This window comes from Macaca thibetana, chromosome 14, assembly GCF_024542745.1.
Source record: "Macaca thibetana thibetana isolate TM-01 chromosome 14, ASM2454274v1, whole genome shotgun sequence".
In the NCBI taxonomy this organism is placed as follows: domain Eukaryota; kingdom Metazoa; phylum Chordata; class Mammalia; order Primates; family Cercopithecidae; genus Macaca; species Macaca thibetana.
In genome coordinates, this window is record NC_065591.1 from 69,726,077 (window position 1) to 69,740,352 (window position 14,276).

Here is a 14,276-nt window from a genome sequence, read left to right on the forward strand (position 1 = left end):
TGAGGCACATAAGGCAGAAGGAGAAACAGAGGCAAGTCTTAGAGCAGGAGTGAAAGTTTATTAAAAGCTTTAGAGCAGGAAAGGAAGGAAAGTACACTAGGGGCTGAGTGTGGTGGCTCACGCCTGTAATCCCAGCACTTTGGGAGGCCAAAGCAGGTAGATCACGTGAGGTCAGGAGTTCAAGACCAACCTGGCCAGCATAGTGAAACCCAGTCTCTACTAAAAACACAAAAATCAATCGGGTGTGGTGGCATGTGCCTGTAATCCCACCTACTCGGGAGGCTGAGGCAGGAGAATCGCCAGAACCAAGGAGGCAGAGGTTGCAGTGAGCTGAGATCGTGCCACTGTACTCCAGACTGGGTGACAGAGCAAAATTCCATCTCAAAAAAAAGTACACTTGGAAGAGGGCCAAGCCAATGAGTTGAAAGCCAAGCCAGGTGCACTGTTTGACCTTTTGACTTTTGGTTTTATACATTGGCAAACTTCCGGGGTCTTGTGTCCCTTCTCCCCCTGTTCTTCCCTTGGGGCTGGCTATCCGCATGCGCAGAGGCCTGCTAGCGCTTAGGAGGGGAGCTGCGCAGTGTGTGTCCTGGAGTTGTACACTGCTCACTCAAGGCATTCTTCCCTTACCAGTCAAATGTCCCTAGGAGGTCATTTACCAGTTAAACTCCACCATTTTGCCTCTTAATATAAATGTGGGGGCCCACTTGCCCAGTTCCTGAGAGCTTATCACTAGTTTCAGGTTTTTCCTATCTACTGGGAGACTGCCTGTCCCTGATGCCAGATGCAACCAATTATTATTTTAGCGAAACAGCTTAACAACCACCTGACCCTCACCTGATGGTCACCTGACCTTCCTGGTTGAGAGATGGGGGCCTCTCCTGCCCTGCTCATGTCTGACCAGCCACCCTACTGTAACAGAGTCATGGAAGGTGTTTGAGTAAGAGATGGATGGGGGGTTCTTTTTGTACTGCAGAAGGATTGGTTACGAAGGGAGGCATCATGGAGAAGCCAGAACCGGAGCATGTCACTGTGAACCTGGCTGGAAAGGGGAAAAGGGGATGACGCCCCCGAAGGATAGCAGCAGGTGGCTTGAGAGCTGGAACCTCACAAGGCTGGGAAGAATGGCGTTCACTGGCTGAGTTTTGCAGATGAACTCGTAGATCTTGACGCATGTCTCCTCCTTCTCTAGCAAAGCCCCCTCGCAGCACCTGTGCAGACTGGGGACTGGGTCCTCAAACACTTCCTAGACTCTGGCCTGGGTCCCAGACAGGGGGCCCACCCTGTAGGCAGACCAAGAGGTGGCCCGAGGGAGGGAGACTCCGGAGCTCCTCTGTCACGACCTGGCCATGGCAGAAGGAGGCAGCTGAGCTTGCTGGAGTCCAGGGGTTGACATTGGCAGCCTCCCTGCTGAGCGCCCTCTGTGGCCAGCACTTCCTTGGGGAAAACTCAGCAAAAATGTGTCGGTTGAGAAAATGGAGGCAGGAGAGAAGCACACCGTGGGTAGACAGACTCCACAGTCTTCATTCATTCATCCTTTCAGTCAGCAAACTGAGGACACTTTCCTAAGCTCCTTGGGTATAGTAGTCAAACTGAAGACTCAAGGCTTGGTTCTTAGACTGGGCACGGTGGCTCTCTCCTGTAGTCCTAGCACTTTAGGAGGCCGAGGCTGGAGGATTGCTTGAGACCAAGTTCAAGACCAACCCAGGCAACATAGCAAGACCCCTGTCTCTCAAAATAAAAAAAGACCTTTTTCTTGCCTCCAGGGGCTCCCAGATGAGAGAGAGAGAGAGAGAAAGAGACAGACAGAGAGAGAGAGAGAGAAAGAAGAATGGGAAGGCCAGGAAGAAGTCCTCCCAGGGGAAGGAACAAAGCATGACTGGAAATATAAGTTGGAGTCTCAGTTTCCTCATTGGTGAATTGTAGGGGTTGGGTTGCTGGATTACTATGGAGTCTTGGAGCTCTGACAACCCAGACATTTGAGATTGGCTGATGAGGGGGTGCTTTGTTGACATCGCCCCTCTTTCTACCTCTCAGCAAACCTAGAAGGCCTTAGGTTGGCCCCAGGGCTAGTTGCATCAGCTAGAGGAAGGGCTGTGTTTTCCCAGAACTGGGGGAGGGGTGTGACAGGGAGGAAGTTGGGAGTGGGGCTGGACGGGGAGACCTGCTATGTCCTAGTCCACCCTGGTCAGCCCTTCACAAGGTGCCTTTGTAACAGTAGAGTTCGCAGCAGATTCTCTGAACAGCAGGGATACCCGTTTTCCAGAGTAAGCAGGAAAGGTCTGGGCCTCTTAGCATGATTTAAGGACTCCAGAGAAGGGGCCCCACCACTTCCTCAAATAAATAGCTTTCCTTAGCTGATTGTTTGGCTCATGATGCCTCAAAACCCTCCATTCAGAGGAATTGTGTTTTTTAGCTTGGAAGATCCTGCACTTTCCAGATAGGAGACAGACTCACTTGTTTAATATCATGTCCAAGTTAGTTGTGTCCTTTTATTTATTTATTTAATTTATTTTTTTGAGACAAAGTCTCACTCTGTCACCCAGGCTGGAGTGCAGTGGCAAAATCATGACTCACTGCAGCCTCAACCTCCTGGGCTCAAGCAATCCTCCCACCTCAGGTTCCTGGGTAGCTGAGACTACAGATGAGTGCCACCATGCCTGGCTCCTTTTTATTTTATTATTATTATTATTTGAGACAAGGTCTTGCTCTGTCGCCCAACCTGGAGTGCAGCAGTGCGATCTCAGCTCACTGCAGCCTCCACTTCCCAGGCTCAAGCCATCCTCCTACTTTAGCCTCCAAAGTAGCTGGGACTACAGGCATGCACCACCACCCCCAGTTAATTTTTGTATTTTTTATAGAGACAGGGTTTCATCATGTTGCGCAGGCTGGTCTTGAACTCCTGGACTCAAGTGATCCACCCGCCTCAGCCTCTCAAAGTGTTGGGATTACAGGCATGAGACACTGCACCCGGTTTAAATTTTTTTTTTTTTTGTAGAGGCAAAGTCTCACTATGTTGTCTAGGCTGGTCTCAAACTCCTGGGCTCAAGCAATCCTCCTGCCTTGACCTCCTAAACTGCTGAGGTTACAGGTGTGAGCCACTGTGCTGGCTAGTTGTGTTTTTGTTTTTGTTTTCTTTGAGACAGAGTCTCACTCTGTTGCCCAAGCTGGAATTCAGCAGTGCGATCTCAGCTCACTGCAACCTCTGCCTCCCCTGTTCAAGTGATTCTTCTGCCTCAGCCTCCCAAGTAGCTGGGATTACAGGTGCGTGCCACCATGCCAGGCTAATTTTTGGATTTTTAGTAGAGGCGGGGTCTCACCATGTTGGCCAGGCTGGTCTTGAACACCTGGCCTCAAGTGATCTGCCCGCCTCAGCCTCCCAAAGTGCTAGGAATACAGGTGTGAGCCACTGTGGTGGCCAGTTGTATCTTTAAGGAGAATATTTTGTGATCAGTAGCACTTGTTCTTCCCTCTACCTGGATAACAGATCTTCCAAAAGCTGAGAACATTCAGGTCTTAGCACAGCTGTTTCTTCTTCCTGGGCATAATAACCATGTTTGGAATTGGGCATCTTCAGAGGATTTTGTTGAAATGCAGTTTCCAATTCAGTAGGTCCTGGCTGGGGCCTGAGAATCTGCATTCCTGATGAGCTCTGGGGTAACCTGATGGATGAGGCTGGTCTGCAGGTAACAGTGAGTAGTAAGATGTGTTGTCTTCTTTTCTTCTTCTTCTATTTTTTTTGAGATGGAGTCTTGCTCTGTTGCCCAGGCTGGAGTGCAGTGGCGCAATCTCAGCTCATTGTAACCTCTACCGGGTTCAAGTGATTCTCCTGCCTTAGCCTCCCAAGTAGCTGGGATTACAGGCGTCCACCACCATGCCCAGCAAATTTTTTTTTTTTTGTACCTTTAGTAGAGATGGGGTTTCACCATGTTGACCAGGCTGGTCTCGAACTCCTGACCTCAGGTGATCCGCCTGCCTTGGCCTCCCAAAGTGCTGGGTGTGAGCTACTGCACCTGGCCTTGTTACCTTATTTTCTTCCTAGTACAAGTCACAATGTCATGTTACCCATATTGATCTGTGCATTGTTTGTCATTGCTCTCTTTCAACTAGTTATAAGCTGCCCTGAGTGCAGGGACCATGCCTGCCTTATGTCCTGTTGTATCCCCAGGCCCAGCAGAGTGTTGGCACATAGTGGGCTCCCAATACAAGAACTCCCCTGAGGGACAAAGCGGAGGGTTGAAGCACACAACAGGGGCTGAGTGCCTGGGGACAAGAGTGGGGCAGATCATGAAAATAAGGCTCTCGTTTTTCTTTTCTTTCTTTTTTTTTTTCTGTGTGTGTGAGACGGAGTTTTGCTCTTGTTGCCCAGGCTGGAGTGCAATGGCGTGATCTTGGCTCACCACAACCTCCGCCTCTCAGGTTCAGGCAATTCTTCTGCCTCAGCCTCCCGAGTAACTGGGACTACAGGCATGCGCCACCAGGCCCGGCTAATTTTGTATTTTTAGTAGAGACGGGGTTTCTCCATGTTAGTCAGGCTGGTCGCGAACTCCCGACCTCAGGTGATCTGCCTGCCTCAGCCTCCTAAAGTGCTGGGATGACAGGCATGAGCCACCGCACTTGGCTTGTTCTTTTTTTTTCTTAAGATACAAAATCTCACACTGTCGCCCAGGCCGAGTGCAGTGGCGCAATCATAGCTCACAGCAGCCTCAACCTCCTGGACTCAAGTGATCCTCCCGCTTCAGCCTCCCAAATTATAGGCATGTGCCACCACACCCGGCTAATTATGTTTATTTTTTGTAGAAAGGAGATTTAAGCTGGTCTCAAACTCCTGGGCTTAAGCAGTCCTCCTGCCTCAGTCTCCCAAAGTACTTGGATTATAGGCGTGCACCACTACACCCAGCCAGCCCCTGATTCTTTAAAAATCTTTAAATATACATATTATGTATGTATAATATAGCTTATATGTATATTATATATGTATAATATAGCTTATATATTATATGTAAATTATGTATAAATTATGTATGCGTATTTTATATATATAATACATACATATATATATATAATTAATTTTTTTTAAGAGACAAGGTCTCACTATGTTGCCCAGGCTGGTCTCAAACTCCTGGGCTCAAGCAGTCCTCCTGCCTCAGCCTCCCAAAGTGTGAGATTACAGGTGTGAGCCACAGCACCTGGCCAGCTCCTGATGCTTGACCCCAGTCGTTGCAGACTGGTGTGACAAGGCAAAGAAAAACAGCCTGAAGCCCATAGATATCAGGTGATGTGTGTATATATAAAAATCATTTTTTTAGGCCAGGCACAGTGGCTCATGCCTGTAATCCCAGCTTTGGGAGGCCAAGGTGGGCAGATCACCTGAGGTCAAGAGTTTGAGACCAGCCTGGCCAATCTGGCAAAACCCCATCTCTACTAAAAACACAAAATCTAGCTGAGCATGGTGGTGAACGCCTGTAATCCCAGCTACTAGGGAGGCTGAGGCATGAGAATCGCTTGAACCCAGGAGGTGGAGGTTGCAGTGAGCCAAGATGGCACCACTGCACTCCAGACTGGGCAACAGAGTGAGACTCTATCTCAAAAAAAAAAAAAAAAAAGATATTTTATTGGCTATAGTTATGAAATTGTCTCCCAGGCAGGAGAATCACTTGAGCTTGGGAGTTCAAGACCAGGCTGGGCAACATGGTGAAACCTTACGTCTACAAAACATACAAAAAATTAGCCAGGCTTGGCGGTCGGTGCCTGTAGTCCCAGCTACTTGGGAGGCTGAGGTGGGAGAATCTCTTGAACCCAGGTGGCGGAGGTTGCAGTGAGCTGAGATCACACCACTGCACTCCAGCCTGTGCAACAGAGGAAGACTCCATCTCAAAAAAATTTTAACAATCAATTAAGCTTTCCCCAACCTTGGCCGAATTCATTCTGTAGCTTCCTGCGGTCAAGCCCAGTCAGGGTTACTTAGGATCTGGCGGCCTCAGGCACCACTTGTTCATCTTGCCCCTTGCACCACATTCACACACTGTTCCTGGCCTGTCCCTTGAGAGCCTTGACCTCAGTCCGTCTGCGGCCAGTTCAGTTTGCCCAGCTTGGGGCATCTGGATCATCTAGATACTCTGCTGGGAGGCCATAGGCAACGCTGCCAAGCCCGTTCCAGTAAGCACCTCATTCAGCCTCAGTTTCCCTGCAAGAGGACAGGAGGGAAGACTTAAGAAACTGAATGAAGCCTGAGGTCTAGTCCAGGCTACTTCCCTTCTGCTACTTCCCTTCCCTTCTTTGCTGGAATTTTATTTTATTTTATTTCTTTTTTTTTTTTTCTCTGAGACAGGGTCTTGCTCTGTCACTCAGGCTGGAGTGCAGTGGTGCCATCTCAGCTCACTGCAACCACTGCCTCCTAGGTTCAAGCGATTCTCCTGCCTCAGCATCCCAAATAGCTGGGATTACAGGCGCCTGCCACCACAACCGGCTAATTTTTTGTGTTTTTAGTAGAGACGGGGTTTCACCATGTTGACCAGGCTGGTCTCGAACTCCTGACCTTAGGTGATCCACCCGCCTCAGCCTAATTTTTATATTTTTAGTAGAGAGGAGGTTTCACCATGTTGGCCAGGCTGGTCTTGAATTTCTGGCCTCAAGTGATCTACCTGCCTTGGCTTCCCAAAGTGCTGGGATTACAGGCATAAGCCACTGCACCCAGACCCTTTGCTGGAATTTTCTATCTGCAATGGCCTGAGTGGACCAGATAACCTGTCAACCCTTGGATGTGGCATTTTTGAGCAGGAAGAACTGAGTCCCTGTGGAACCACTGTCTCACTGTATCTCTTAAAGAGACCCTATGTCTCCCCCTTTCTGCCTCCTGCCTCCCTCTACTCCTAGAACTTGCCTGCATCTATGTCTGTCCCCTTAGAACACTCTGTCTGTCTTCTAATCTGACACGTGGCTAGCAGCATTTTATCTGGGCCTTCTGTCTGCCAGGGAGACATGGAGGCAGCCTGGGTGCATAGCCTGCTGGGAGGGAGGGAATGACGGAGGGAGGCCTCCTCATGTGCTCTGCACTCAGTCACTCACACGGCTCCTTTTTTCACCCAATTATTATACTAATTCATTCACTCTCTACCTTTTCCACCAACACACTCATGTTCTCCCTTCCTTTCTGTCATTCCCTCCAGTTCAAGCCCAAGAACATGTCTGGCAATAGACTTGCCTTAAAAGGGGTTAAAATACACACATAGCCAGGCACAGTGGCTCATGCCTATAATCCTAGCACTTTAGGAAACTGAAGCAGGCAGATCACTTGAGGCCAGGAATTTGAGACCAGCCTGCAACATGGTGAAACCCTGTGTCTACTAAAAATATAAAAATTAAGGCTGGGCGTGGTGGCTCACGCCTGTAATCCCAGCACTTTAGGAGGCCAAGGCAGGTGGATCATTTGAGGTGAGGAGTTCAAGACCAGCCTGCCCAACATAGTGAGACCCTGTCTCTACTGAAAATACAAAAATTAGCTGGGCATGGTGGTGCACGCCTGTAATCCCAGCTACTCGGGAGGGTGAGGTAGGAGAATCACTTGAACCTGGGAGATGGAGTTGCAGTGAGCCGAGATCACAACACTGCACTCCAACCTGGGCAACAGAGCGAGGAAAAAAAAAAATGGCCAGGCGTAGTGGCTGACACCTGTAATCTCAACACTTTGGGAGGCCAAGGCGGTCAGATCACGAGGTCAGGAGATTGAGACCATCCTGGCTAGCTCGGTGAAACACTGTCTCTACTAAAAAAAAACACAAAAAGTTAGCCGGGCGTGGTGGCAGGCACCTGTAGTCCCAGTTGCTCCAGAGGCTGAGGCAGGATAATGGCGTGAACCCGGGAGGCGGAGCTTGCAGTGAGCCGAGATCACGCCACTGCACTCCAGCCTGGGCAACAGAGTGAGACTCCGTCTCAAAACAAACAAACAAACAAAAGGCCACGTGTGGTGGTGGGTACTGTAATTGCAGCTACTCGGGAGGCTGAGACAGAGAATCACTTGAACCCAGGAGGCGGAGCTTGCAGTGAGCCGAGATCACACCACTGCACTCCAGCCCAGGTGACACAGTGAGACTCTGTCTCAAAAACAAAACGAAACAAAACAAACAAAAACCACACACACACGCAGAATAACACAGAAAGGCACAAGGACGCTGCGCTCAGGAGTTTCCCAAAGTCTGAGCTGGAGAGGAATTAACAAAGGTCGCCCTCTTGGCTATCTAGATGGGGTCAGTGAGTCCCAGGGGGCCCAGGTCTGCTCCACACCACTGGGCAAAAGAAGCAGGAGGCAGCTACTCTTGGGGTACCCTGGCCTGCCCACCACACCAGAGTCAGTGCTCCCAGCCCTGTCCACGCATGGAACATCATGTTTTCCAGTTCTGAGTTGGTGACCCTGAGGCTAAGTTCAAAATGCAAGAACTAAGGCAGAGAGTAATGCCCGTAGGGACCTGGACCTGCATACAGGAGTTATACAACTGGGGCTGGAAGAGCCTTCGTGCAGAAATCTCCAAACTCCTCACTTGACAGCGTGGATGCTGGAGCTCAGGGAGCCAGCTTGCAAGTGGCCTGGAGGCAGCACCAGAACCCAGTTACAGTCTCCAGCCTTGTGGTCTTTGACTGTGCCCACTGCTCACCAATCCTGGATGTTTGAATACCAGTGAAGCCCCCACCTTCTTTTTAAATAGAGATAGGGTCTTGCTGTGTTGCCCAGGCTGGTCTCAAACTCCTGGCCTCAAGTGATCTTCCCACGTTGGCCTCCAAAGTGGAAACCCCAGTTTCTTGAGGAGAGCAAATTCAACAAAATTTTCCCCCAATAAAGTTAGAAAAAAACAAAAAGTGTTACAGGGCTAAAAATGAATTAATCAGGCTGGGCGCAGTGGCTCATGCCTGTAATCCAGCACTTTGGGAGACCCAGGCGGGCAGATCACCTGAGGTCAGGAGTTCGAGACCAGCTGGCCAACATGGTGAAACCCCATCTCTACTAAAAATACAAAAATTAGCCAGGTATGGTGGCGCATGCCTATAATCTCAGTTACTTGGGAGGCTGAGGCAGAAGAATCGCTTGAACCCGGGAGGTGGAGGTTACAGTGAGCCAAGATTCTGTCTCAAAAAAAAAAAAAAATCAAAATTTTTTTATGTTTGAACCAGGGTCTCCCTCTGTCACCTAGGCTGGAGTGCGAGTGCAGTGGCATGATCATGGCTCACTGCAGACTCCACCTTCTGGGCCCAAGTGATCCTCCCACCTCAGCCTCCCAGGTAGCTGAGACCACAGGCGCTTGCCACCACACCTGGCTATTTTTTTTTTTTTTAAATTTTTTGTAGAGATGGGGTTTTGCCATGTTGCCCACGTTGGTCTCAACAATCTCCTAGGCTCAAACAATCCACCTGCCTTGGCCTCCCAAAGTGCTGGGCTTACAGGCATGAGCCACCATGCCTGGCCAGGTTACATTATTTAACCTAATACATTAATTTAGAAAAATTACTTTTTTCCATTTGTAGGTTAGGAAACAGTTTTAATGCAAATTCTTCATTCTGCTGACTGGTTGAGGTAATGTTAGATTGTTACGTCTTGCTTATAGTAAAGTAGAGGAAAAGCATCCTGTATAATGAATATTGTCAGGATGTGTGTATGGCACAATCTTTTCTTTTCTAAGTAATAATTCCAGAAAAGAACCTCACCTTATAGTCAGGCCTGTGAAGTATTTTTGAGCACCTGTCATTATACACAACTCCTGGGTGGCCACATGTGGCAGTGGCCACATGGGTCCCTTGCCGTCCCAGAGGCCTCACTGCTGCCTCCCTCCAAGCCAGGGTAACTATTTTTCTTTTTCTTTCTTTCCTTTTCTTTTGGGTTTTTTTTTTTTTTTTTTTTTTTTTTTTTGAGGCGGAGTCTCGCTCTGTCGCCCAGGCTGGAGTGCAGTGGCGCGATCTCGGCTCACTGCAAGCTCCGCCTCCCGGGTTCCCGCCATTCTCCTGCCTCAGCCTCCCGAGTAGCTGGGACTACAGGCGCCGCCACCGCGCCCGGCTAATTTTTTTGTATTTTTAGTGGAGACGGGGTTTCATTGTGTTAGCCAGGATGGTCTCGATCTCCTGACCTCGTGATCCGCCCGTCTCGGCCTCCCAAAGTGCTGGGATTACAGGCTTGAGCCACCGCGCCCGGCCTTCTTTTGGTTTTTGAAACAGAGCCTTGCTGTGTCACCTAGGCTGGAGTGCAGTGGCTTGATCTCTGCTCACTGCCACCTCCGCTGCCCGTGTTCAAGCGATTCTCCTGCCTCAGCCTCCCGAGTAGCTGGGACTACGGGCATGTGCCACCATGCCTGGCTAATTTTTTTGTATTTTTAGTGGAGACGGGGTTTCATCATGTTGGCCAGGCTGGTCTTGAACTCCTGATCTCTAGTGATCCACCCGCCTCAGCCTCCCAAAATGCTGGGATTACAGGCGTGAGCTACCACGTCCGGCCTGGGAACCTGCTTTTTGAGGTGACTGGACATTATAAACAAAGACCCTAGAATGTACTAAGAAGTGAATCTAGGCTGAGTGCAAAGGCTCAGGCCTGTAATCCACTGGAATGCACTTCAGGAGGCCAAGGTGGGAGGATGGTTTGAACTCAGGAGTTTGAGACCAGCCTGGGCAACGTAGGGAGACCCTGTCTCTGCAATAATAATAATTTTTAAACAACTAGGCTGGGTATGGTGGCTCATGCCTGTAATCCCAGCACTTTGGGAGGCCGAGGCAGGTGGATCACAAGGTCAGGAGTTCAAGACCAGCCTGACCAATATGGTGAAACACCATCTCTACTAAAAATACAAAAATTAGCTGGGTATGGTGGCGTTCGCCTGTAATCCCAGCTACTCAGGAGGCTGAGGCAGGAGAACTGCCTGAACCCAGGAGGTGGAGGTTGTGGTGAGCCGAGATCACACCACTATACTCCAGCCTGGGTGACAGGCAAGACTCCATCTCAAAAAAAAAAAAAAAAAAAAAAAAAAAAAAAAAAAAAAAAAAAAAAAAAAAACTAGCCAGATGTGGTGGCTATTTGTGGTTGCATTTACCTGGGAGGTTGAAGTGGGAGGATTGCGTGGGCCCAAAAGTGGAGACTGCAGTGAGCCATAATCATGCCACTGCACTCCAGCCTGGGTGACAGAGCCAGACCCTGCCTCAAAAACAAAAAACAAAACAAAACAATAAAGCAAAAAAAACAAAAAACAAACAAAAAAACAGTAGTAAATCTAATGGTCATCATTCAGCCAATATTTACTGAGCATTTGCAGTGATGAAATGTAGAGTGGCAAGTCCAGGCATGGAGAAATAAATGAGGGATGCAGGGCGCAGAGTCAGAAGGCAAAATCAGCTAGAAAGAAGGCAGTGCCTGCTTATTTTATTTTTTTATTTTAATTTTTTTTGTTGTTGTTGAGACAGAATCTTGCTCTGTTGCCCAGGCTGGAGTGCAGCAGTGTGATCTAGGTTCACTGCAACCTCCACCTCCCGGGCTCAAGCAATTCTCCTGCCTCAGCCTCCCGAGTAGTTGGGATTACAGGCACCCACCACCATGCCTGGCTAATTTTTTGTATTTTTAGTAGACATGGGGTTTCACTATGTTGGCCAGCTGGTCTCGAACTCCTGACCTCAGGTGATCCACCTGCCTCGGCCTCCTAAAGTGCTAGGATTACAGGTGTGAGTCACTGCACCTGACCCAGTGTCTGCTTATTGAGTCCCACAGTCTCCTAGGCATTTCACAAACATCATCTCTCACCCCATCACACCTGTGGGGAAGAGTCAGGACACATTCCAACTCCTCTTTGCCAACGAATGAATAATGTGGGTTCCTTGGCTTATTGCTTTACGGTCTCAGGCCTCAGTTTCCTCATCTGTAAATGGGGTCTACCTACCACGTACAATTGTGGGGAGGATTGAGTTCTGCTCTAAGAACTTTGTATATTGCCAGGCGCGGTGGCTCGCACCTGTAATCCCAGCACTGGCCATCATGGTGAAACCCCATCTCCACTAAAAATACAAAAATTATCCAGGCATGGTGGAGGGCACCTGTAGCCCCAGCTATTTGGGAGGCTGAGGCAGGAGAATCGCTTGAACCCAGGAGGTGGAGGTTGCAGTGAGCCAAGATCATGCCACTGCACTCCAGCCTGAGCGACAGAGTAACACCCTGTCTCAAAAAAAAAAAAAAAAAAAAAAAAAACGCTCGAGGTTTAAAAAAAAAACTTTGCATATATCACTTAGCTTAGAATAATATGTCCTCAGTTAATGTTTGACCTTATCATTATTACAACATATGAGGAAGCCGAGGCTCAGGGAGGCTGGTGCTCTCTGTTTCCCTCCACCGCTTGCAGTACACAGAGCATTAAGGTGGAAGCTTTGCCCTCTGCAGCAGGCCCAGGCCTGGATTTGGCTGCTTGTTCTGCCCTGGAGAAGCAAGGCCAACTGTCAACACAGGGTGACTTCAGGTCACCTGTGGCTATGCGCAGCCAGCCTGCCAAGGGGACTTGACGAGAGGGATGATCACTGCTTTCCTCTCAGGTCTCACGGAGCTAGGGCACGCCTATTCCTGTCATGTCCGAGCTATGAGACCTTGGGCAAGTATCTCTCGTTTTCTGAGGCTCAGTTTTGTCTCAGTTTTATCTCAGTTTTATCTCATGATACTTATGTTTTTCTGTCTCAGGGCCCCTGTGGGAACTGAGTTAAAGGATGGGACTTTGCACACCACTCTGCTGTGCCAACATAAGCGTAGTTAAGGCCAGTAACTCTGGGTGGGGTAAATATTACAATTTAAGGCGGAGAGGTTACGGGGAAGTAGAATATTTTTTCTTTTTCTTTTTTTTTTTTTTTGAGATAGGATCTTGATCTGTCACCCAGGCCAGAGTGCAGTGGCGCCATCACAGTTCACTGCAGCCTTAACCTCCCAGGTTCAAGCAATCCTCCCACCTCCCACCTCAGCCACTTGAGTAGCTGAGACCTCAGATATGTGCCATCACACCCAGCTAATTTTTTTAAATTAATTTTTTGTAGAGATAGGGTCTCATATGTTGTTCACGCTGGTCTCAAACTACTGGGCTCAAATGATCCTCCTGCCTCAACCTTCCAGATTACTGGGATTACAGGCATGAGCCACCATGCCGGGCTGGGAGGTGGAATTTTGTTCAATCTAAAGATAAGCTTTTTCACAGCTCTGGCTGTAGTGGGAGGGAGCAGAGGAGTGAATGATCGTCAGTTGGGAGGGTGCAGAGAGGGCTCCTGCCCTAGGGTGGAGGTGAGGGTGGCTTAGGCGAGACAACACTGAGGCCCTGTTCAGCCCCACATCCCCTCCTGTGCTCCCTCCTCCTCTCTCCTCTTCTGCAGGCGTGGGAGGTATCACCATTCAGCAGATTTCACCGGAGGCAGTGGAGGGGGCAGGTACCTGAGCCAGAACTCAGGTCTTATTCTCCACTTGACTCTGCCACTAACTTGTTGTGCAGTTTTGGGCCTTTCCCCAGGCCTTCATTTTCTTAAATATCTAATAAAAAAATATATAGCAAATGCAGTTTGTAAACTATGACAATATGACCATGCAGAAGATTATTATCTTCCAAGACTGCTGGTCCAAGGAAAGGTCAATAATAAAGTGGAAGCATTGTAGCTTGTGGAATGACTGGTTAGATTTGGGAGAAGCCTTAGCAATAATCTAGAATCTGCATAGATAATACATCTGAGGATTGGGCTTTGTGGTTTACAAAGCATTTTTTTCCTCTTTTGATCCCAGCCACTTGTCTGGACTGATACAAAGCATTTTTATGGGTTTGTCTTATTCAATTCTCACAACACCACCTCAAATTTATAGAGGATATGGATCTGGTTAACTTGTATGACTATGTAACCTCATGTCAGTCCAGAGCACTGCCTGGAGGTGGGTAGAGGTGGTCCTGGGCTGGAATCCCAGTCCCAGTGGAACCTTGAGCAAGTTACTTTAGCTGTCTTCACCTAAATTTCCTCATTGGCAAAACAGGAATACTGGTGGTTCATACCTGCAATTCCAGCACTTTGGGAGGCTGAGGTGGGAGGATTGCTTGATCCCAGGAGTTCAAAACCAGACTGGGCAACATAGCAAGACCCCATCTCTACAAAAATTAAATAAATAAAACATTTATGAGGGTTGTGGTGAAGATTAAATGAGATCACTCACAAGAAAGCTCAGTGCAGACCCTGATGTGCAGTAGGTGCTCAATAAATATTAGCCAGCAAAAAACAAAAAAATCTCAGCTAGGAAATTGCAG

The 14,276-nt window shown here is 48.7% G+C and overlaps 1 protein-coding gene across 1 annotated transcript in view; it reads right to left on the bottom strand.

The window, feature by feature from the left end:
* Positions 1 to 14,276, bottom strand: part of CLNS1A (chloride nucleotide-sensitive channel 1A) — an 820,929-nt gene that overhangs the window by 442,185 nt on the left and 364,468 nt on the right. The window lies entirely within an intron of this gene.